The sequence below is a fragment of the Gouania willdenowi genome, chromosome 14 (assembly GCF_900634775.1).
Source record: "Gouania willdenowi chromosome 14, fGouWil2.1, whole genome shotgun sequence".
Lineage (NCBI taxonomy): Eukaryota > Metazoa > Chordata > Actinopteri > Blenniiformes > Gobiesocidae > Gouania > Gouania willdenowi.
In genome coordinates this window covers 23,380,729-23,406,821 of record NC_041057.1, presented here as the reverse complement: position 1 = coordinate 23,406,821, position 26,093 = coordinate 23,380,729, and the positions used below count along the sequence as shown (strand labels likewise).

General features: G+C 40.2%; 1 pseudogene; it reads right to left on the bottom strand.

Moving 5' to 3' along the window:
- The window catches only part of LOC114475185 (polyubiquitin-A-like), an 81,427-nt pseudogene that overhangs the window by 28,775 nt on the left and 26,559 nt on the right, over positions 1–26,093 (bottom strand).

Below are 26,093 nucleotides of genomic sequence, written 5' to 3'. Positions count from 1 at the left end.
GTGGGAGGCTGCCAGATAGCCACCACTTCTACCTTGTGTGGATCACATGGCCAAGTACCTCACCTCCAGTTGGAAAAAGGCACACTTCCCCAGTTTTGCTTTCAAGTTCTGTTGCTGCAGCTGCCCCAGTACCAAATCTAGCCTTGCTAGGTATTGTTCCACTGTGGTGGAGCAAATCACAATATCATCAAGATATAAGGGCAAAGACTGGCACTGTTGATCACCAAAGAGCATCCTTTATCGTTTTGTCATTTAACTGTCTGTAATCAACACACATTCGGAGGGAGCCGTCTTTCTTTTTAACGAGCACGATAGGGGATGCATAAGGACTAGAACTGTCCCTGATCACCTGTGATTCAAGCAGTTGGTTAATGTGCTCTTTGACCATCTCATAGTCTGATGGGGACCCGTCGGTAGCGTTTTCGCACCGGAACATTATCCAAAAGTGGAATATCATGACATATTAAGTCAGTGCAGCCCAGATCTCCATCACTGGTGTAAAAGACGCTGGTATACCTCTTCAGAAGTGACCTCGCTTCAACCTGTTGTTCAGAGGACAAGGAGGACACATCTATGTTCTCGATCTGCTCCTGCACTGAATGTGAGGCCAACTGAGCTGAAACTGTAGCCACCCTAGATGGCACCTCAGAAACACCCGGGGCAAAACTGACCGTGTTTACTTCTTCCAAGGTGCCTAGAACTGTTCGGGAATAGAGTCACATTTTCCGAACCTACATTTACAATGGGGATATATGCAGTACCCCTAACCACCCGAACTAGGGAAGGGGAAACAAGCAGCCCTGCCGAAAGGCCAGTCGCTCAAGGTTCGAACAACACAGTGGTGTCTGAAAATCTCTCGGCACATGTAGCTGCCACAATCTTTATTGAGCCAGAAGGGATACCACTAGTTCCTTTGCCACGCACCTTAACTCTACCCAAGGGGTCCTGGGGGGCCTGCGCACTGACCTGATGGCACTTTTGCAGTGCATGCAGCATGGGTTCTGGTGCCTTGCACACTACAGGCAGGTCAAAAAGTGCTAATCCGTGCTCGCCAAACCGCTCTTGATAGCATCTGTAAATAATATTCATTCCTAAAACCCAAGGAACCAGGTCAGACGTGCTACCAGGGGGTCCTTAACCACCAAAAACCCACACCTAGTCACAGATTTACCAAGGAGCTGAACATCTAACTCTAGGTAACCAACATAGGGAATAGCCAAACCGTTGGCAGCTCTAAGCTGCAACCAATGGCAAGAACTATGTCTGTCTCGACCCCAAGGTTCAAAGTGCTGGAGGAAAAAGCTCTCTGTAACTGTGGATACCATGGATCCTGTGTCCAATAAGTAGGGGACCGCCACACCAATCATATTAACAGTCAAGTGGGGACAAGATGACATGAGCATGGAAGCTCCCTCAAAAAGCATGCTACTAGTTCCTGAGCCCATATCTGCACCCCCCGAACTCTGGCTCTGCAATTCGGTGGGCGCTAGTTTTCCGACGGTTGGAAATAACGAGGCTGCCCATTAGCCTGTGCGGGGACCGGTAGATGCTGAGGTGAAGGGGCCCGTATGCCATCACATTCCCTTCCAAAATGGCCAGTCTGATGACACCTCCAACAGATAATATTTTCACGACGCAACGAGGCATTACGCGGTGGGGGATTCTGTAGACGAGAAATGCTTTGGGCCAGTTGGTGGAGCTGCTCTTAATTAACTTTTGGCATCTAGTAAAAACTCTGCATTTGGCATGTCATTAGGTGCGCGCTGTTTTACTTCTGACATAAGACTCATTAGTGCTAGAGAGAATTCTTGCAGCGTCTCCCTGTCTTGTTGACATCGTAAGAAGAAGGCCTCCTGTAGTGCTACATATAAGTCAATGCAACCATAAAGTTCTTGTAAAATACTAACTATTCTATCCGGGTTGCACCAATCAGCACATCACGTACCTCTCCCTCAAGATGGTCATACAAAAAGAATGTCGGTCGAACACAGACAAATGACGAGCTCGTATACACGCCTGAACCTCCTCAATCCACTCAGCTAATCCTATTCCTATCCTTCCCCTAAACATGGGACACTTCTGGTCTCTGGACACAAGAACCAGTCTTTCTGCTAAGGATGCATTAACCGCAGACTGAGAAGGGAGGGACGTAGCAGACACTGGAGGCACAGTACTAGGGCCGGGCACGGACTGCTCCTGCCGCAGCCTCTCATTCTCTGCACGTAACTGGGCAACTAAGTCCCTCAACTCCTGCATCTCTCCCTCCATGCCAAAACGGTAATACAACGAGAAACGCAGGAAACAAAAAACTGAACGTCTGCTTACCAAACGCCAAAAACCACCTACGCGTCCACGGGAGGCCTGCTGCTGCTTTGCTTGTGCCTAAAATGACAATAAAAGTTAAACTGATACACACAAAAAATAACACTGGGACACACGTCTTTGCTCTCAAAAACCAGTCCTGTTGACCAATGCCAAGTGTGGCAAAATGGAAAGATTATTAGTAATGACAACGCCACCTTGGCAGTTTCACCCAAGGAAATGAAAATATTTAAAAGAACATAGAGTATTTAATGATTTGCAGACAAACTAATAAATGTATAACCCAAGGCACTCAGGCCCGTTGATTAAAGGAGCTTCAGACGTGTTCCCAGTTGAACATGTTTATTACAAGTATGCATTTTAAAAACAGTCTTTAAAAAACAAAAGTAAATTAACAACAATGACCAGTGCTGAGGCTTACCAGCGTGGAAACAATGGTCCAAAGTGGGGGATTCCAAGAAAATACACCCCTAAAAGGTGACAACCCTCCACCAGGACCACCACTATTGGCTCTCAGCAACTGAAATAACAAACCAGAGGTTAAACAAGTATTTTACAAAAGAAAAATAACAGCTTGATATCAATAATAAAAGAGTACACTAAATGGATTGATGTAGGCAGAAATAAAATACAAAATATAAACTGAGTAAATAGACAATAAACAGATGAAATTTTATTAAACTTAAATATTATATAAAGATACCTGTGATATCAGTTCAAACCGGTAGCCACAGGTGTGGCGTGGGGGGATAGTCAGAGTTAGGTACATGTCGGAACAAGTCACGGGGAAGTCCAGTCCCCCAGCACGGGGACACAAAGAGATGCGCTCCAGCGCAGCAGAGAGCGAGGAGGGCGCACACAGCCACAGCTTTCAGGCGATGTCACAAGCACTGAAGGAGAGCGCGCACCAATGGAGCAGGAAGCAAGGAGAGGCGTACACAGCGGTAACCCAGAGTTTTCAAAAGCTGTCACACATGGAAGGCAAGTGCACATCAGCACCACGGAGAGCGAGCGCGGGCACCAATGCAGCAAAAAACCCAAAGCTGCTCTGGTGGTTAGAGAGCGATTCACAACGGGAAACCGGGAAGTGGGCGGGTCCCCAAGCTGACAGTGCAATGAGGAAATGACACCCAGCGTTCCCCTTTTATACTGCCCGCCCAACAAGGAGACCAATCAGAGGGGATTTTGTTTGCAGACACCCTAGTGCTGCTACATAAACAATCAGTACATGCTAATACAATACTGAAAATAATGTTGTGTTATCCTGGGTCACGAGGGAAACTATTGTTCCAAATGCTCTTTTTGGAGTGTTGCCCAATACACTTTGTTTTCTCTCAAACAAAAAGGACCTCTGGCAGCATTCTTAACCCTTCTGGCCAGGAGGCTGATTCTGATTAAATGGAAATCTCAGCCCCACCTACACGTGTGGATTAAAGAGGTGCTTCGTTTCCTCAAACTGGAAAAAATCAGGATCTGAGAGGTCAAAAACTTGAAACCCCTTTTTGTCATATGTCAAAAGCACGAACTGAAATCTTGAACTGGAATAAGTAACTAGTCTGAAAAACCCTGTGATATTTTTCTTTATGTAATATTGTCAACCTTGTTTCTTTCTTTTTCTCTTAATGAGACACATGCAAGGGGAGGGATATGGGTGGGGGTTTAATTGTTTGTATATGTGTTTCTCTTGTTTTTTTTTTAATTGTTTTTAAAAAGAATATATTTTCTGTATGGATGTTTCTGAATGGAAATACTGTTAATATGTAAAAGCAATAAAGAAAGTTTAAAACAAAAAAAGAAGAGCATGAAAAGCAGTTAGATGGATTTCTGAGTGTATCCTAAACCAGACCCTCCCCTAAACAAGCCATCCTACAAAAGTCACTCACTCGTGCAGTCCCAGGAGAAAAAGTGGCACATATTGTGCAGCTGTTTGTTAATAAATGTGACTATGTGGCTTACTGCAATTTTCTTTCTGGTTAGACTTAATTTGAAATTAAATTATGAAGATTTAATATTGTATTTTGCCATTTTGTGAAAAAAATTAAGATATTGAGTTTTGGTCAATATTGCCCAGCCCTATAAGCTGCTAAAACAATAATTTTTCATTAGATAAAAATCGAAGTGTAGGCCTAATAAATAATTTAATCAAATATGATTCACTCCAAAAAGAAAGGAAAAAGGTTGAATTTGCTGCTTTAAAGTTTGTTTTGATATCCATGTAAACACCTATTGATATTTTTGAAAAGGTTTCATGCATTGCCTTGTGGGATGTGGAGTCCCGGAGACTGATGCGTTGAAGTGGTTTTACTCATTTATTGTTACCTTATTCAATTAGTGAACATTTTTGTACCCATTTTTAGATATTTTGTAACAATCCATCGAGGGCTCGAAAAAATTTTTGACAACAAAAAAGTTTAAGAAATCACTGCCAAGGGGGGCGCTCGTGAGCAGCGACATGTGAGGACGTGTAGCATTGTTGCCCTGCAGGGTTTCACCGATTTTTTATAAATATATGTTACTATCTGACATTTAAGCGCTACCTGCTGTCATCTGAAACCCTACTGCAAATACCAGTGCCGTGTGAAATATCATTTTCGCAATGTCTGGATCTAAAAGCTCCAAAAAGGCGGAACTCGCTAAAGCAGCCGAGGCTGCTGCTACATCCCCGGATACGGCTAAGCTAATGGCTGCGATAGCTAACTTGGAAAAAACTGTTGTGGAAAAGATTAGTACGTTGGAGGCAGAAGTAGAATCCAAGTCGCAAACGCTCTACGAGACCATTGACTCCCTCCGCAGTCATTTCAAAGAGCAACTGTATGGTGTCCGGACGGAATTATGTGCAAAAATAGACCCGCTAGCCACTAGCTTCTCCGACCACCAGGCCCGGCTAACTAGCTTGGAAGAAGCTACAAACACATACTCCGATAGAGTGGTGGTTTTGGAGGAAGAGGTTCACAGTTTGAAAGAGACTGTATCAGCCCTTGTGAATAAAACTGAGGACCTGGAGGGAAGACAATGCCGCTGCAACATACGAATACTTGGGGTAAGAGAACAGTTTGAGGCCGGGACACGACCTGTTGCTTGTGTGGCTAAGCTACTTCAGGAACTTTTGAGCTTGGATGCGGCCCCCACACTGGACGCGGCGCATCGCAGTCTACAACCAGCCCCGGTGAGAGGACAGAGACCCAGGCCGCTCATTGTTAAGTTTCATTACAATCAAGAAAAACTGGAGGTTCTACGCAAAGCGGCGAGGAACAGGCCCCTGCTCTACAATAATGACAAGATCCTCATCTTTCCGGACCTGCCGCTTACAGTAGTGAGGAGGAGAGGGGCGTTCAAGGATGTGAAGGAGTTGCCCCGCGGCTGTCAAGACGTTAGATATGGTATGCTGTATCCCGCAAAACTGAGGATCTCCTCGCCTTTGGGGGAAAAGTTCTTTACCGATCCAGTGGCTGCTAAGGACTACACCATGAAGCATTTGATGCAGAATGGCAGACAGGATGAGGGCTGAATATAATATAATGATGGGGAACTCATTGGCTCATAATGTGATTGTTAATATAATTGTTCTCTCTTAACCCGCATATTGTTGAGTAGTAAGTTGGATGGCAGTGTTTGATGTCATACCGTATTTTGTCAGTTAAGTATTTTTAGAAACCTTTTGTTCCCTGCTGAGGGGAATGTTAGTATTAGAACGAGTTACATATTACATTTAGGCTCTTTGGGGGGTGGGCTGAGGCTGTCTCCTCCTGCGTGGAGGAGACAGCCTGTGGGGGTTGGATTTCTTACATTGTGTGTGTGTTTTTTATTTATTTATTTATATATTTATTTATTTATTTATTTTTTTTTTTACTCCTTCTTTCTTTGTTTACTTGGCTGCACTCACTTGCTCCATACAGATGTTGCTCCACACCCACCATGACTGCCCATACTCAGTGTGAACATGGCCACCTCCTCTAATCCATTGCAAACAGGTGGGCCCTGTTTTACAACATTTATTACATGGAATGTGAAGGGACTTAATAATCTGGTCAAACGTAAAAGGATTTTTGCTCATCTTCAGACCTTTGAACCGGACATTGTCTTTTTACAGGAGACACACCTGCGCCCCACACAGGGTAATAAACTGTCGTGTAACTGGTTTATACAAGTGTACCATTCGGGCTTTGATTCCAAGGCCAGAGGGGTCGCTATACTTATTAAGAGGAATCTCCCTTTTGTTTGTTCAAATGTAACACATGATGTCAATGGCCGTTTTGTCATGATTACAGGTAAATTACACAATACCCCGGTCACATTATTAAATGTTTATGCCCCTAACTGGGATAATCCACAATTTTTTAAGAAAATCATTGGCCTATTGCCTGATTTCAATACTTCCTATTTGATAATGGGAGGGGATTTTAATCTTGTACTTGATACAAGTCTGGATAGATCGAAAGCGCGCAAATCTGCAGAGATTTCCAAGTCAGCCTCAGTTATCAATTCCTTTCTCCAAAATTACGGTATCTCTGACCCGCTGCGTGCAACCGAGCCCGTCGCAAAATAGTATTCGCTCTTCTCCCCAGTACACCACTCGTACTCTAGGATTGATTATTTCCTATTGGATAATTTTCTTATTCCTAAAGTTGCCAAATGTAAATATCATACCATTGTTATTTCTGATCATGCACCGGTTCAACTAGATATTACATTTCCGAATTCTTGTGCCGTGCAGCGGGTCTGGAGATTTGATTCAACTTTATTGTCTGATGAAGAATTTTGTAAATACTTAACGTATCAAATAGATTTTTTTCTGGACCTTAATGATACCCCAGACATCTCAAAATCCATACTATGGGAATCTCTTAAGGCATACCTGCGCGGCCAAATTATCTCCTTTGCAGCCCAGAAAAATAAAAAACATTTTAATCGACTTAGGGAACTGACTGAGCTTATAGCAAACCTGGACTCACAATATGCTAGTAATCCATCTCCGGATCTGTACAAACAAAAACTATTGCTGCAATCTGAATTTGAAATCTCTGTGTTACTAAGAAAAGATAAAGACCCTCAAAAATGTGAATCTTATCGGCCAATCAGTCTACTAAATGTGGACTATAAAATTCTTACAAAAATGTTTGCACTCCGCCTTGAAAGTATCGCTCCCACAATCATTCACGAAGATCAAACTGGCTTTGTTGCAAATCGACAGTCCTATTTTAACACTCTACGCTTATTCAATGTTTTGTATTCTGACCACTCCACAGATCAGCCTGAAGTGATTGTCTCTCTCGATGCCGAAAAGGCTTTTGACTGTGTGGAGTGGCCATATTTGTTATCGGTCATGAGCAAGTTTGGTTTTGGGCCAAAATTCATATCATGGATTAAGATTTTATATTCAGTGCCACTCTCCTCAGTTCGGACTAACAATATTGTTTCAGACTATTTCCCACTATATAGAGGTACCCGCCAGGGCTGCCCCTTGAGCCCCTTGCTTTTCGATATTGCAATCGAGCCTTTGGCTGTGGCACTGTGTTCGGATGAAGGTGTTAGGGGGATTAGTCGAGGAGGAGCTATTCACAAATTATCTCTTTATGCGGACGACTTGCTTTTGTACATATCGGACCCGGCGGAATCTATCCCGAGAATGTTGGAACTGCTTGCCTCGTATGGCCGCTTGTCAGGGTACAAGTTGAATCTGGGAAAAAGTACACTCTTTCCCATAAACCAGCTAGCTAAAGACCTGGATTATATAAATATTCCATTCAAAATTGAGGAAAAATCATTTACATATCTGGGGGTACAAATTTCCAATTCCTATAACAGTCTTTTTAAATATAACTTCACCCCGCTTCTTGATAGAACCAAAGCGGATGTGTTGCGCTGGTCAGCTTTACCCATCTCTCTTGCCGGGTGTATTAATACTGTTAAGATGGTCGTTTTGCCTAAATTCATGTATCTTTTTCAGATGCTGCCTTTATTTCTTCCCAAAACATTTTTTTAAAAAATTGATAGTATTGTGACTTCATTTATATGGAATCAGAAATGCCCAAGGATTCGGAAATCCAGATTACGGTGTTCTAGAGCTGAAGGTGGCCTTGCCCTACCAAATTTTATGTATTACTACTGGTCAGCTAATATTGTAAAACTTTCCACCTGGCTACGCACATTTAAAGAGGGTGGCGGCCCACTTTGGTCTGTAATGGAACTGGGTTCTAGTCCTCCAACCACACCGATAGCTCTAATGTGTTCCTCATTGCCATTAGAGGGGAAAATAAAATTCACGAATCCATTGGTTAAAAGCTCTCTCAGTATCTGGTTTCAATGTCGTCGCGACTTTTCCTTCAAACAGATCCTTATTTATACTCCTATTACTTCTAACCCTTCTTTTTTACCAGCCTTAAATGAGTCGGGTTTCAAAATTTGGCAAACAAAAGGGATTGTGTTTTTCAGGGACCTGTTTATTAATGGCTCATTTATGTCATTTGAAGACTTAGCAAAAAATTTTGATATTCCCAGATCTCACTTTTTCAGATATTTACAGGCCCGTAGCTTTGCATCAAAGCATTTCATCACGTATCCAAACAAATCACATGCTTGCCCCCTTGAAGACTGCTTGCAGTTACAATCTATTTCCAGCGGACAGATTTCCAAAATATACAATGTGTTGCATCACATAGACCCTACTTCTTTGGCTGAGGTGAAGATTTCTTGGGAACAGGACCTAAACGTGAAAATATCTGATGATACCTGGGATTTAAGTATCGGGCTCATACATTCAACGTCCATCTGCATACGACACTGTTTGATACAGTTTAAGGTTCTTCACCATTCTTATTTCACTAAGGCCAGGCTTGATAGAATATACGGTACCTCTGATGATGCGTGCCCAAGATGCAAACAGTCGCCTGCCACCATGAGCCATATGTTTTGGTCCTGTGTGGCACTGGGTGGGTTTTGGGGTTCTATATTTGATGCTTTCTCACATGTGTGTGGCAGAAAGATTGATCCTAATCCGATTACCGCAGTGTTTGGTGTTGTCCCAAGTGGACATGGATTGGATACGTACCAGACCAGTGCCATTACCTTTTCATCACTCTTGGCCCGCAGACTCATTTTAACAAAGTGGAAGGACGTACAACCTCCTTCCTTTATTCAGTGGGGACGAGAGTTGATGATGTGTCTGCAAATGGAATATTTAAGGTACAGCTTACGTGGGTCAATAAATAAATATCATAGGACAAGGTCGCCCTTCATTGCTTATGTTGAAGGTTTGCCTTTTACTTGAGTGGGATGTGTAAAGCAAAATTCAATCATTGAGGAGTTGGGTTGTGCAGCGTATTGTATAGACACGTTTTTTTTTTTTTTTTTTTTTGTTTTTTCTTTTGGTTTTTGTTTTTGTGTGTGTGTAATCTATTTTTATGGGTATATTTTCGCAAGCTTAGGGCTCATGTGCCGCTGGTTGGCATTGTGGTGTAAATCTCTGTAAAATAAGTTTGAACAAGCCCTGATTCTTTAAATGTTTGTTTGTATAAAAATGAAAAATCTTTAAATAAAGTGTTCAAAAAAAAAGAAATCACTGCCAAGTGATTTATACAGACTATACTTGCTTACAGACTGAAGTGATGAAATTGGATGAAAAAGAAATAAGGTTGACGTCAACCTATTTTAATTGAAAAATCAATATTAAGATTTTTTACCACTACTTACAATATATTTACCATGTGTTTGACAACCGACTAATGGCAGTACTAAGAGGGCAAGGATTGTCTAGTATGAAAATAACAAGATGCAGAATAATAAACCATAAACTTACTGTCAATTTGCTTGATTTATGGGCTTAGGATCCAATTTGATTTGAACTTTTAAATGGCACTGTGTCAGACAATGGAAATATACACATCTTGATTGTTCTATGTGAAACATTAGCTGTTACATTGTAACCTTAGCATGAGCTGAAGATCAACTCTGTAAAAGATGTATCTAGAAAACATATCGCCATCTCTTTGGCCAGTAGACAACAGCCAATTGTGTCCCAACAGAAAACCTGTTACACTTACACTTACTCACTTTCTATTTAGAGCATTAGATTTAAAATTAAAGACTGCTGATTACTCTGAAGCTCTGGATATTGACAATATTGGTATGCCAGCGCCATCCTCTGGGATCCGGTAGCTTTGCATATATAAAGAGGAATCAATTTGTTATTCCAAAAACAATGTTCAGCAAATCTCCACTTTCGAAGAATCAAATTTGTAATGTTCACCTATCAAGTTCAACTGATTTAATGGTGTGTATACAAGAATGCAATATACGTATGCTCGTAAAAGTTTGAATTTGATCTTGAACACTTAAGTTCACATTCTTGGTTTTAAGATTTTTTTTCCTATGCTAAAAAAATGAAACAACTTGCTTAATTTTCTCAGCTTTTATTGGGATACTTTAAAAAAAAAAAGCTAATTAAACTGTAATCGACAATCTCGACACTTGAGAAGGATGACAGCAAAGATGGTGGACTCCTTCTGGATGTTGTAGTCAGAAAGGGTGCGGCCGTCTTCCAACTGCTTTCCAGCAAAAAACAACCTCTGCTGGTCTGGGGGAATGACCTCCTTGTCCTGGATCTTGGCCTTGATCTTGGCCTTCACTTTCTCAATGGTGTCACTGGGCTCAACCTCAAGGGTGATGGTCTTGCCACTGAGGGTCTTCATAAAGATCTGCATTCCACCACGGAGACGGAGGACAAGGTGGAGGGTGGACTCCTTCTGGATATTGTAGTCGGAGAGGGTGCGACCGTCTTCCAGCTGCTTTCCAGCAAAGATCAACCTCTGCTGGTCTGGGGGAATGCCCTCCTTGTCCTGGATCTTGGCCTTCACGTTCTCAATAGTGTCACTGGGCTCAACCTCAAGGGTGATGGTCTTGCCAGTGAGGGTCTTCACAAAGATCTGCATGCCACCACGGAGACGGAAGACAAGGTGGAGGGTGGACACTTTCTGGATGTTGTAGTCGGAGAGGGTGCGGCCGTCTTCCAGCTGCTTTCCAGCAAAGATCAACCTCTGCTGGTCTGGGGGAATGCCCTCCTTGTCCTGGATCTTGGCCTTTACGTTCTCAATGGTGTCACTGGGCTCAACCTCAAGGGTGATAGTCTTGCCAGTGAGGGTCTTCACAAAGATCTGCATGCCACCACGGAGACGGAGGACAAGGTGGAGGGTAGTCTCCTTCTGGATGTTGTAGTCGGAGAGGGTGCGGCCGTCTTCAAGCTGCTTTCCAGCAAAGATCAACCTCTGCTGGTCTGGGGGAATGCCCTCCTTGTCCTGGATCTTGGCCTTCACGTTCTCAATGGTGTCACTGGGCTCAACCTCAAGGGTGATGGTCTTGCCAGTGAGGGTCTTCACAAAGATCTGCATGCCACCACGGAGACGGAGGACAAGGTGGAGGGTGGACTCCTTCTGGATGTTGTAGTCGGAGAGGGTGCGGCCATCTTCCAGCTGCTTTCCAGCAAAGATCAACCTCTGCTGGTCTGGGGGAATGCCCTCCTTGTCCTGGATCTTGGCCTTCACTTTCTCAATGGTGTCACTGGGCTCCACCTCAAGGGTGATGGTCTTGCCAGTGAGGGTCTTAACAAAGATCTGCATGTTGGCACCTGTAGGGAAAATGGAAAAACAGAATTGTCTTATTAGTAAAAGATAATAATTATCAAGCACCTAAAATAGCTTTCCGTCACATGTAAACATCCATAGATTATATACAGACCAATGTGTTATGTCCAGTGCTGCCTCTCTAAAGGCAGAGCTGGATCTTTCCCACATGAACATGCTAGCAAGTTGCCGGTGATTCCAGGCCAAGCACCATTTTAAAACAAGGCCATTGTTTGCTTTTTTCTTCCCAGTTACACCCAGAACACGAAACGAAACAGTGTGCTCCTTTACCACTGGCAGTGTTTCAAAGCATTTTATCAAACAGAGTAGACAAAGCATATAACTGTAACGTAGTTCAAATACACACAGCCAAGCAGACACGGACAGCAAACTCCAAGAGGAAGATAGTTTAGGGTGCTTTCACACATGCCTCTTTGCTCCCCACCATGCTTCACTTTCTTGGATATTCCAGTCTTTTTGCAATATGTGAAAGGTCACTGAAACTCTGGTGCAGAGCAAACAAGCAAACTCCGGTCATCTGAAAAAATGTAGGTCTCGGTTCGGTTCAAGCGAAGCATGGTGCGGTCTTTAACTATGTGGAAAGCAACCAGGAGCAAACATAGGACTTTACATTGAAGCGCAATTGTAACGGAGCAACTCCATCAGCGACAGCGCAGCAGCAGCGGCTATGCTGCTGCATGCCTCCCGTCACGGTAACAGGCACGAGCACATTCACAACCCAGTGCTCCAGCAGCAACACACGCATATCCATTCATCCATCCATCCATTTTCAGTTGTCACTTTTCTGCGGGGATTGTTTTAGGATTTCCTTTGGAAAACATGGGAAGGGAAACCAAATATAGGACGTGAAGGCGCGACTGTCAGTAATGACAGGGCAGCGCCACATCGTCAAGGCATTGGAGGTTGAAGTATTCTTTTTTTTAATTCTGTCCAATCGGAGACCAACCGTTTCGCCTGCGTGACGTAGTTCAAAAGTTTGGTGCGCTTGGCAAATAGAATGTGTGAAAGCGGACCGGAGCAAATTAAAATGCAAAAATGTTGCAGATTCACTGCCTGAATCGCACCGAGTCCACCGGACTATGTGTGTGAAAGCACCCTAAGACCGGAGAGGTGGGAGCGCTGTCTGAGCAGCCGTGCTCACACTGATATACTATAGGTTAGCTCTCAAGTCTCACTTATTGGGCCTAATGTGAGTCACTAATGTGCGCGGCTAAAGCGCATGCGTGTGTGTGAGTCACACACACAGACACAGACACACACACACACACTCAAACAACAACAAAATATTTGAAAATACATCAAACTAAATATTTATACAAAAAATATACAAAATGACAACAGAAATGCACAAAAATAACGATTCACTCAACTCCCGATACGATTCGATTCACGATACTGGGTTCACGATACGATTCTTTCACGATTTATTTTACAAAATGGGACTGTAGACAAATTTTTTTTTTTGGGAAAAAAACTAGAAAATACGGTACTATTTTCCTTTTATTTTTCATTGTCAAAATAATTCCTTGATAAACTATTCAAAACAATGCAATTTAACTAAAAATAAATCTTGAATGAAATAAATAAAGGAATAATACAAATGAAAATGAAGCCTATTAATTTAAAATCTGGTTCTATAATAAACAATGCAAAACTGCATAATAGTTATTTTTCTTTTTAAAAGTGCAACTGAAAATGTATTTTGTGCCTTAACAATTGGACTTTAAAAAAAAAAAACCGTGATTGCAATGATTTACGTCATATTTGTTTGGACCAGCAGAGGGCGCTGGTGACACAGTGGTCGGTTGGCATGCAGATATCTTTCAGTGAAGAAGAGATGCTATGCTAGCAGACAGAGCTAGTAGAAAAACGTGACTTTTACAGATATTCAAGTAATATTACAGATATTCTTTCGGTGCTAAAGGGGTAATGAATCATTTATTAACATATTTAAGAGTAGAAGGCGGCCAGAAAGAAAGTATTAGCAGACTCCGCCCGCCGCCTACACTTGTGGATAGCGCCTTCTGCTGGTTAAAAAAGTACTGCGATTCAATTTTCAGAAAATTGATATCAACCGTGATACCTATGAATCGATTTTTAACTGCCTTACGATTAATTGTTACATCTCTAACACAAAGGCTGCAAAAACACACAAAATGACTCCAAAAAAGATATATTACAGAAAAATACACTAAATGACAACAAAAATATGAAAATGACTCAAAATACACAAAACTGAAAATCTATACAAAAAAATACACAAAATAACAGAAATGCACAAAAACACAACAGAACGATACAAAAATACACATAATGACGCCAAAAAAACATACATTACAGAAAAATACACCAAACAAAAAAATATGTAAAAATGAGTAAAAAAAACCAACAACACATTTATCATGCGCATCTCCCATAGAATTTAACCAGGAATATTGCACACGCTATTTTACTCTGCACCTGCAAATATACCCCTTTATAACATGACAGAGTATGTACACCTCTTAGTGCATCCAACCTTCAAACACATACTCATTTGGCCATAATTGATAACTCTACTTAGGCCCCCACTATATGAATACATACTTCCGACCGGGCACTGTACTAGTCGATCTATAAAGCAAGGAAACTCTGTGTGTGTGTTCCTCAAATATCTGCAAATCCAGCTCAGATTGACCTGAGATTGTCAACATGGCTGCTGCTTGGTTCAAAGGTGCGCAACGTCAGATTTGTTTGGACTGTGATCAGGGTGTGCGATCTGACGACATTAGATCGTTAAGGATTAAAACATGACAACAATCTCCCAAATCACGGAGATCGTAGAATCATCTGTAGTTCCCATTTTAACCCTGTCTGTGGTCCATACACAGCACATCCAAAGGTTTTTTCTCAGCCAAATCACACCATTTGCTAGTCAGCATGTCGGCATTACAGACACGTAGAATTATTAAAAGGCTTAAACAGCGCAGAAAAACGCTACGCTCCCCCTCCCTCCCTGTGCACGGACACAGAATTAGCTGAGCTGCTTCCTGTTAGCGACTATCTGTCAGAGGCTCAGTGCAGATATTTGCAACTCAGAGCTGCCCTGAAAGAAGCAAAACTACAGAATTTAATCACACATTTCAGCTTTAATGAAGGAAAAATTCAAGTGACACAAAATGTGGATATTGTGCTGCTAGTGATTAATAAAAGGGTCTGTGTGGCATTTTTATCCACTGACTTTGACCCATTATTGTTTTTCTTGTAAAACCATTGAAAAACAATAATAATAATAAATTGAGTTTATATCGTCTATAACCATTTTGAGGAAAGCTCTAGAGATATGAGTATTGGTCCATATCACCCAGGCCTAAAGTAACCAAAGCAGTAATGTTTCATCTTGTAAAGGATATGATTGTCCAAACTGTGTGAAATGAGGGGTTCAAAACACTGCTTAAAGTAGAATTTTGACCTCAAAAGCAAATGGAAATTACCAGACTGATCAGAGGGGTATTCCATAAAGCGGGTTATGTTCAAACTCTGAGTATGTTCAGGCTCAAATGAGGGAAACTCTGAGTATCCCATTCCAAAAAGCGAGGTATGTTCTTCTCTGAGTATGTTACCTGGGCAACATTGTCCTTGAACTAAACCTGGTCGCTGGCAGGTTTTATCAAAGAAACCCTGGGTTTCTACCTGGCTCCGCCCACCTGAACACCGTTTCTTAACACTTTAATAAACTTTAACACTTTTCTCTGAAACACATTAGTAACATCACACACCACAGACGTGATCACATCATTACTAATGTTGTGTTGCTTTACGTCTTTTTTTTTTTTTTTTGTGATAACGGTAGTTTTCTTTCTAACATTGTAGATGTAGATCATTAAGTGAAAGTCACTGAGAGGTTGATCTACATTAAAACATCTACTGACATCTGTAGTAAAGTTCTCTGGATAAAAACCTGTGGATAATATAAAGGAGGAGATGATAATTTAAATAAAACAACTTTTAAGGCTCGATTGTTGTTTTATATTGTTATACAGTTAAGTCTGTAGATCACACATCTTTGAAGGTATGATGGCGCAGTGAAGTGTGACACTGCTCTTGCAAGCAATGGGTCGTGGGTTCGCTTCCAGCTTTAGTGTTTTTTTAGGACGTTGAGATGACTCTGGCGACAATATTACATTAAGAATCAATAGAAATGATGTAATATGAAGCAGCAGCCACTGTCTTTATATCCAGTGTAACGGGAGGGCTCTTTATGCAGCCATCCTATGCTGCTGACACGTCTCCTCAGACACATTTTATTCATATTATTCACCGCTCGTCACGTCACTAAAGCAAAAAAGTGATGAAGTGACCAAAAAGTGTGACTAATTATGGGTGATTTAAGCCACTATAGTCACTGAAGACTGAACGCACCTTTAGAACAGGCTCATATTCATCAAACAACGGCTTATTTCACCCATCAGGGTGAATAAATCACTATCTTCCGTTTGGTTGTCATGGCAGTTTGAGTATTCTTTGATCCATTGATGATGGCTTTTTTTTGCGCGTGCACGTCAGTAACCCAAGGTTTACATACTCAGGGTTGATTAACCCACTTCATACCAGCTGTAATGGAATCCGATACCCAGAGTTTCCCATCGTGGGGTATGTTGACCCAGAGTTTATGGATAGACTCAAGAGTTTGTTAACCTGCCTTTATGGAATACCCCTCTGCTGCCTTGTTATGTAGCAAGTGTTGCTAATGCTAATCCTTAAACAAAGTAAAAAGACTATGTGAGGCTAAAATAAATTGCTTACATACATCTAAAAAAAATATTTGAAAATTAAATTATCTTTTATAACTTTTTTAAGGAATAATAATAATAATAATAATAATAATAATAATAATAATAATAATAAATAAATAAATAAATAAATAAATAAATAAATAAATAAATAAATAAATAAATAAATAAATAAATAAATAAATAAAAACCAATGGGGTTTATTACCTGTTCTAAATAAGCCATATCCTTGGCAAACTGAGTAGAGGCCATCTATGAAAAAGCCACTTAACCTCCCACTTTTCTATAGCAACACATAATTCCTACGGGCACTGCACTAGTTTCTTTAAAAAATGTAATACTTACAATTGTCTGCGGCTGTGAAGTCCTGCTGATATTCCTTCCTCACCGATAACTAGTGATGTGACGAAGTGTGTCTGTCGAAAAATCCAGGCGGTGATAAGTTATGCTTTCATCAATGACGTATGCCGTGACGTAAAAAAAACTCGCCGGCTGGCCACGCCCTCCAACTGGTTCATGAGTTGGTGCGCGACTCAAAATAAATAAACTCTCATTTGAGAGATTGTAATGGAGCCGGCAAAAAAGAAGAGTATTTTCCCAGTGTGGGAACGTTTTTTTTTAATCTCATTTCACCCAACGAGGTAGTTACATAATGTCTGCAGATTTTTTTTCATAATTAATACAGATTTTGCAATGCAATTTAGCTTTTGTTATCTTGAATGAATTTCACAATTAATAGAATTTGTATTGTGTTCATATGTATATAGGTAGCTTATATTATGATTATAACTTGTATATGAATAATAAATATTCAGACTTCTATAATTTACTAAACAGCATGCCATATTTAACAGGTGTTAAGCCCTGTAGGGCTTTATATATATATATATATATATATATATATATATATATATATATATATATATATATGTATAAATTGATTAAAAAAAATATCCCGATGATTTCTGGTATTTATCATGACAACGATAAACATCACAATGAATAAAAAACTGTAAATAAATAAAACAATTCCGAACTTAAAGTGTAAACAGGTTCCTTACAAACACAAATATATTTGAATACATTAAAAAAGGCTACAATAGCTGCTGACTCATGAGCTGATATTTTATGGAATTTATTAGTGCATGTGGGTCACTCTATTAGTGTTAGGGTTAAATTTGTTAATAATAAACATTATGTTTGATGCAATTATTATTATTATTATTAATATATTTATATATATATTATTTTGTTACTAGTGAAAAACTGATGATTATACGACACTGAGGCAAGATACAATAGCCTCATGTAAAGGATTTTCAATATTTGCGAGTGGTGAAATAACCCAAAGTTGGGGTTCAAAATAAAAATTTAGAAGTCGCATAAAGAAAAATTGTTTCATATCCCAAGAAAAAGGAACATTTATACTATAGAGATTAGATTTTTGTTTCTTCTTAAATTCCCACATGCAGTTATGGTCAATGAAAATCTGTCACAAAAGTATTTTTCAGATTTTAAGAGTCTCACCCACAAGTGGTAAAAATTTCAGAATTTTTTGAGAATGACGTGTGGACCATTCGTGCAATGAAATAACCCCTTATTATTTTGAGTTTGGGGATTAAGCCTTGGAGAACTAATGTTCAAGACACAGGAAGGAGTTCAGTAGAGCTGATCCCTGCTGAAAAAAGGTAACCATTAGGATTAGGATTCCTACAGTAGTCTAATGGTTCCTAATGGTTTCTGATGGTTTCTAATGGTTCGGTTAGTTTTCCTAATGGAATTATTTTATCTTCTACACAAATATTCAGGACTTTAATTGGTCCCCACTAAGGATTCCTACAGGAGTCTAATGGTTCCTACATGACAATTGGCTGCAATCTGTCCTCCCTCCAGGACCTGCACGCCTCCAGGATTCTGAGGCGTGCAGGAAAGATTGTGGCTGACTCCTCCCACCCCGGTCACAAGCTGTTTCAATCTCTCCCCTCTGGAAGGAGGTTTTGGTCCATCAGGACCAGAACCTCCAGACACAAAAACAGCTTCTTTCCCTCTGCCACCATCCACATGAACACAGCCCAGTCACCCACTGAATGGTTCCTACAGGACTCTAATGGTTCCCGGTGGTTTCAAATGGTTCAGTTTGTTTTTCTAATGGGATTCTATTATCTCCTACACAAATATACAGGACTTTTTTTTCATTAATTTGTTTATTAGGAGATATCACAATATGACAACATTTCAGTCGCCAGTTTTCCATTGTACAGTATTTTCAAACAAAGACACACATGTCACTCATTACAACAAATTATGTCTTTTGTATCTCAATCAGTCAACTATTTATACACACCACAGAGACACTCACACACATTTTTTACACATATCAAATGGTATACCTACTGTATATAACCATACATACTAAATAAAACAAAAGAGAAAATAAAATAAATAACAAAATTAAATCAAATAATAAAAATTAGGAGGGGTGTGTTCAGGCAGGAAGAGATCGCAAGGATTTGCAGTAGTCCAAAAAGGGGCCCCATGTTATATCAAATTGTTCTTCATTGCCTTTAGCTCATAAAATTATTTTATCTAGTTTAATAAATGACAAAACATCTCGTAGCCACAAGGATATTGAAGGTCCCTTAAAAGATTTCAAAAGAAGTAAAATATTACATCTAGCTATTCGTGATGTAAAAGTTATTATTTTAGAGTGAGCAGGTTCTGTGAGCAAAGTGTTTACTGGAACCCTAAAAACAGCCAAGAAAAGGTTCATGACAACTTGAGTTTTAAGCACATTGGAAAGAATCGTGGAGTATTGGCTCCAAAAGTTGTTGAGACTCGGGCACAGAAAAAACATGTGACTCAGGTTATAAGGGCTGACATGGCATCTTTCACATTGATCTACGATCTGTGGGTAGATTTCAGATAGATGGGTTTTTGAGTAATGAACCCTATGTAATACTTTAAATTGAATTAACTGTAGCCTTGCGGAGGGAGTTTTTTTCCACTGTTGGTCAGAAAAGTGCATACTTAACTCATCTTCCCATGGTTTTCTAATTGTATCTGTTGATTGTATATCTAAGTCCATGAGTTGCTTGTATATTACAGATATAATTGACTTTCGATTGGGTTCTAGGGACAGCAACTCTTCCCATAGAAGGGCAGTTGGGAGAGAAGGATAGGATGGAAAAAAGGAAGATGCACAATGCACAATCTGAAAGTAGCGGAACAAATGAGTGGCTGGAAGTCCTCTTACTAAGCATAGGTCAGAGATACTTAAAAAGGTACCATTTTTATAGAGGTCCTTAAAAGTTTTTGATGCCAGCATTTTTCCACTGCATGTATGTAGCGTCACTGAGACCATGGGGGGAAACAGATGATTTTTCATGACTGGCATTGTTGTTGATGATGAAAGAAGCTTAAAATGGTTCCTGTATTGTGACCATATTTTCAAAGAGGACTGTACCACAGGACTTTTTTTTTATATTTATAGGGATCCAGAGCTTCCAGTGATGATGAGGAACAAGACAAGTGTTCAAGTTTACACCACAGCAAGTCTTGTGACCGGAGCCAATAGATCAATTTATGAATGTTAGCTGAACAATAATAACACAGGAAAATAGGCAAAGCAAGCCCACCACTAAACATCATCTTTTGTAATAGAGATTTCCTTACTCTGGGGTTCTTGGCTTCCCACAAAAAAGATATTATAAGATGGTTGAGGGTCTTAAAAAACTTTTTGGGCAAAACACCGGAATACATTGAAATAGAAAGAGAAACCGGGGTAAAACATTCATTTTAACTGTTTCTTCGACCCAAAAGAGATCAGGGCAGGGAGCCCCACCTCTGAAAGTCTGCTTTAATTTGGTTTATCAATGGGGTGAAATTAGCTGTGTATAAGGAAGGTAAAGTGCGGGTGATGTTGATTCATAGATATTTAAATCCAGAGGGGCTAAGTTTGAATGGAATATCTGTCTGGTTCAACCCAAGAGCTAACGAATTTACTGGATAGCATTCACTTTTAAGTAGATTAACTTTGTATCCTGAGAGTAAACTGAATTTTTCCAACAACGATATAATCAAGGGAACACTAAGAGTAGGATCAGAAACGTATAAAAGCAAATCATCTGCATAAAGGGACAATTTAAGATTCATACCGAAACGAGAGATTCCTTGAAACTGATGAAGCGACTGTACGGATATGGATAAAGGCTCAATAGCCAGAGCAAAAAGGAGGGGTGATAATGGACACCCCTGTCTAGTGCCTCGATAAAGAGCAAAATAACTGGAGGTAACATTGTTTGTGTGGACACTAGCCAGAGGTGAATCATACAATAACCAAATCCATGACATAAATCGACTTCCAAAACCAAATTTACGTAAAACGACAAATAGATAATTCCATTCCACTCGATCGAACACTTTCTCAGCATCGAGCAAAATAACAACTTCTAGACTGATGGAGGAGTGGTGAGAAAGAATCACATTCAGAAGGGTGCGGACATTATAAAACAACTGACAACCTTCAACGAAACCAGTTTGTTCCTCAGAAATGATTGAAGGCAAAATGTTCTCAAGTCAACAAGCAAATACTTTAGCCAGGATTTTTACATCAACATTTAAAAGAGATATTGGTCTGTAGGATGCACAAGATGTAGGGTCTTTATCATTCTTTAGAAGAACTGTGATTACTGCTTGAGATAATGTGGGAGACAGTGAACCACATTCCAAAGATTCATTATATACTGAGGACAACAACGGAGCTAGTTTGTTTGCAAATATCTTTAAAAAATCCAACAGAGAACCCGTCTGGGCCTGGTGCCTTACCATTGTGCATCGTTTTGATACAATGTACGTAAAATTTCTAATTGAAGGGGTGCATTCAATTGTTTAGCCATGACAGGATCAACAGTAGGTGTGGCAAGATCTTTAAGAAAGGAGCTCAATTCCAACGGACCAATTGTGGATTCAGAATCATATAAAGATGAGTAATACTTTTTAAAAACATAATTTATAGCTATCGGATCAGAAACCAATTCACCTGTTGTGTCTTTAATTTGAGTAATCAGTCTCGATGCTGCTTGACGTTTTAGCTGGTGGGCCAGAAGTCTACTGGGCTTATCACCATGCTCATAGTAAGTTACACGTGAACGGAATAAGAGTTTCTCAGCTTCAGCTGTTGAAAGCAAATCAAACTCTGTTTGTAAATCAAGTCGTTTTTTAAGCAGATTTGGGAAAGAATCAGTAACAATTTCTTTATCGATGTCATTAATTTTTGTCATCAATTCTTTAAGCTTTGCTCTACAATCTTTATTTAAATGTGCTGAAAAAGAAAGGATTTGTCCACGTAAATAGGCTTTCAAAGACTCCCAAAGCAATGCATATGAAATAGTGTCGGTCTTGTTTAAAATCTTTAAATGTTCCATCTGATATCAATAAAGGGTTAAACCTCCAGGGTGAAGAAAAAGAGGGCTGGCTTTTAATATCAACACTAAGTGGTGCATCCAAAAAGAAGTAATCAATCCTTGAAAAAGACTGGTACCCGTGAGTAAAATGAATATGCTTTTGTGTTAGGATTGTAAAACCTCCAAGGATCCACAAATTCATTCTGTAACATGAAATTTGAAATGGATTTAAAATATACATGACTTTAACTGGTCCCTACTAAGGATTCCTACAGGAGTCTTAATGGTTCCTACATGAGTCTAATGGTTTCTATAGGAGTCTAATGGTTCCTGGTGGTTTCAAATGGTTCAGTTTGTTTTTCTAATGGGATTCTATTATCTCCTACACAAATATACAGGACTTTAACTGGTCCCTACTAAGGATTCATACAGGACTCTAATGGTTCCTACAGGAGTCTAATGGTTCCTACAGCAGTCTTAATGGTTCCTACAGGCATTTCTATACCAGTCTAATGGTCACTATACAGCCACTATAGCTACTACATATAGTGGTTTCTATTGGTTCCTAATGTGATTGGGAACACAGATGCCTTCCTTGGCGATCACATCTGTGGGATTTCTAACCCTTGTGTAGGTTATACAGTATGTTAGTATATTACGGTGTTCAGTGATTTCATTCAATACATTTCAAGATCACCATTTAGCCTTTTGTGATTACATCATTGATCATTACTCATCCATCCAAGAGGAGGGAAAAGGACCCAACCTCATGGAGGTACTAACTATGGTAAGAGAAAGATACTGGCACTCCCAACTTCTTTAAAATAAAGGTCTTTTATTGACAAACATACACAAAATACAATAAGATAATTGTCTATTTTAAAGTATTGATTCAGTATTTTAAGGATATCTCCAGTCATCCTGCCAACTATTAAAGCCAATCAGATCTTTGGCTGTATTGTACACAATACAGTAATGAATTAACCACAATGATAGCATGGTGCATACAGTAGGCTATAAAAAAGCAAAAAAGTATCAATAATTATTCAAATAAATCAAAACTGACCCACATTCATTTATTTTCTGTGAACTCTAGCATTTCTTTCACATTGTATTTACTGCATTTACTGTCTGATCTTTAGTCTCGTTTATGCGTATTAGGGAAAGTACAAATAAGCATTTCATTTTCAATTTGGAGGCAGATACATTTAGTTTCAACTGCACTGACCGGCAATTACACCGTTTCTCAGTCACCTCATGCATATGAGGTGACTTGAAGGCTTGGGTTACATAGAATGTTCTCAGCATCAACAAGACAGTGTCTTTGTCTTCATGTGTGAAGGATAATATCCTTTTGATTTCCTCAAAGCTACCACAGGTTAGTTTGACAAAGCGGCTGTTTCTCTTAAGAGGACGTCTGTAGTCTTGGCTTGTGTATAAAAGGCCCTCAACAACAATCTGCTAGTGTATTATGACCATGTCAGGAGAATGCATGGTTGCAGCTTGAAAGGCCAGTTCCTCTTTATCTGGGAAGGCAAGTGTCATGCCATTGCTCAATGCTGTGGTTTTGTTGCTAGCTTTGGCAACATGTTGGTCTGTCAGATTTGCACAAAATCTCAGAACATTGTTACTAATGAGATGCTTAAATGCAAAGTGTGGGATGGCCTTGTGCAAAAGGAAGTTAACCTGACAGGGAATTCCTTTTGTGCCCTGTACGAGCTTTAGCTGATTTCCATTAGCATTCTCAAATACAAAGGTAGAGTTTGCCCACAGTGGGCACCAGAGACGCAGACTTAGCAAGATGGCTTAGGAGGTGGACATTAAGTCATAGACTCTCCATATAGAATCTGAATGTGAATCATGGCTTCAGCTTTGTTAATATCTGCATGACAGATTTCTTTTTGTAAAATCCTTCCCATTGGTTACAAGTGTTTTATTGTATGACTGACTGGACAAACAACATGTTTTATGTTGTGCTTGAAATAACCATAATAGTTTTTATATCACGTAGGGATAAAACGGATGCAATTTATAGGAACTGTGTAAAACAGATGAGGAACTTCTATCACAGCAAGGGCCACAAAAATTTAACTGATAAGAAAACCAGTCACCATTTCAAATATTAAAATTAATCTGAGCAGTGACAGGAAATAAAACTTTTGTTTAGCATTATTTTTCTCTTTGGATTCATTTTGTAAATTTTATTATATTAGCACATTTCAATTAATACTGTGTATCAGTAGTGGTCTTATTGGCCATTTTGTAAAATTGTCATTTGTTTGAGTAATGCCATGCATTTACATTGATGGCTACACTAGTTTATGTCTAGTATAGAATGTCCTTGAATTTTGATAACATTAATGCATTTGTGAGATTGCCTAAATGAGTCTATATAGTCACCTACACAATACCAGGAAAGCCGTTAAACTAATGATTGCCATTAAACTAAATTAAGATACCATACTAATTTACAGCTTTAAGTGAAGCCATCTTGTCAAATATATTTTTCTTCAACTTCTCTGAAACTTTTTTGCAAATATTTACAACTGTCAACATAAGGGTAAGTTTTAATTATATATTTGTCAGCAATTACTTTTTATTCCACCACAGTATTTTAAAAGCCAGTTACAGTAGCAAACCATAGAAACTCAGTGGAGATGAAAACTGTACAACCTGCTTACATCATAGATAACGACCATCCTCTTCTTCACCAGCATGCTGCTACTGTCACAGCCAGAAACTTTTTACCACTCAGGTTATTATGAAACCTGCTGTACTGTCTTCAAGGTTTAAACTGGCAGTAACTACTTTTGTTGCATTTCTGTAAATGCAAGAGTGTCTTTGGGATTAACAATCAATTGTGGACCATTACCCGGAAATTAGTCACTTTAAATTCAAAGATAAAGAAACCTACAAACCTTTTGATTACTTTTAACTTGACTCTTTAGCATAGCATCAAAAAAGTAGAAAGACAAGACCAACTCAAAAACTACAACAAGAATTTAAGTTTAACCTTTTAATAATCACTTTGGTCACAAAACCAAAACTCACATTTTAACTTATCAGAACAAACAAGGAATGATATTTAGTGTCCACCACGGAGACGGAGGACAAGGTGGAGGGTGGACTCCTTCTGGATGTTGTAGTCGGAGAGGGTGCGACCGTCTTCCAGCTGCTTTCCAGCAGAGATCAACCTCTGCTGGTCTGGGGGAATGCCCTCCTTGTCCTGGATCTTGGCCTTCACGTTCTCAATGGTGTCACTGGGCTCAACCTCAAGGGTGATGGTCTTGCCAGTGAGGGTCTTCACAAAGATCTGCATGCCACCACGGAGACGGAGGACAAGGTGGAGGGTGGACTCCTTCTGGATGTTGTAGTCGGAGAGGGTGCGGCCGTCTTCCAGCTGCTTTCCAGCAAAGATCAACCTCTGCTGGTCTGGGGGAATGCCCTCCTTGTCCTGGATCTTGGCCTTCACATTCTCAATGGTGTCACTGGGCTCAACCTCAACGGTGATGGTCTTGCCAGTGAGGGTCTTCACAAAGATCTGCATGCCACCACGGAGACGGAGGACAAGGTGGAGGGTGGACTCCTTCTGGATGTTGTAGTCGGAGAGGGTGCGGCCGTCTTCCAGCTGCTTTCCAGCAAAGATCAACCTCTGATGGTCTGGGGGAATGCCCTCCTTGTCCTGGATCTTGGCCTTCACATTCTCAATGGTGTCACTGGGCTCAACCTCAACGGTGATGGTCTTGCCAGTGAGGGTCTTCACAAAGATCTGCATGCCACCACGGAGACGGAGGACAAGGTGGAGGGTAGTCTCCTTCTGGATGTTGTAGTCGGAGAGGGTGCGGCCGTCTTCAAGCTGCTTTCCAGCAAAGATCAACCTCTGCTGGTCTGGGGGAATGCCCTCCTTGTCCTGGATCTTGGCCTTCACGTTCTCAATGGTGTCACTGGGCTCAACCTCAAGG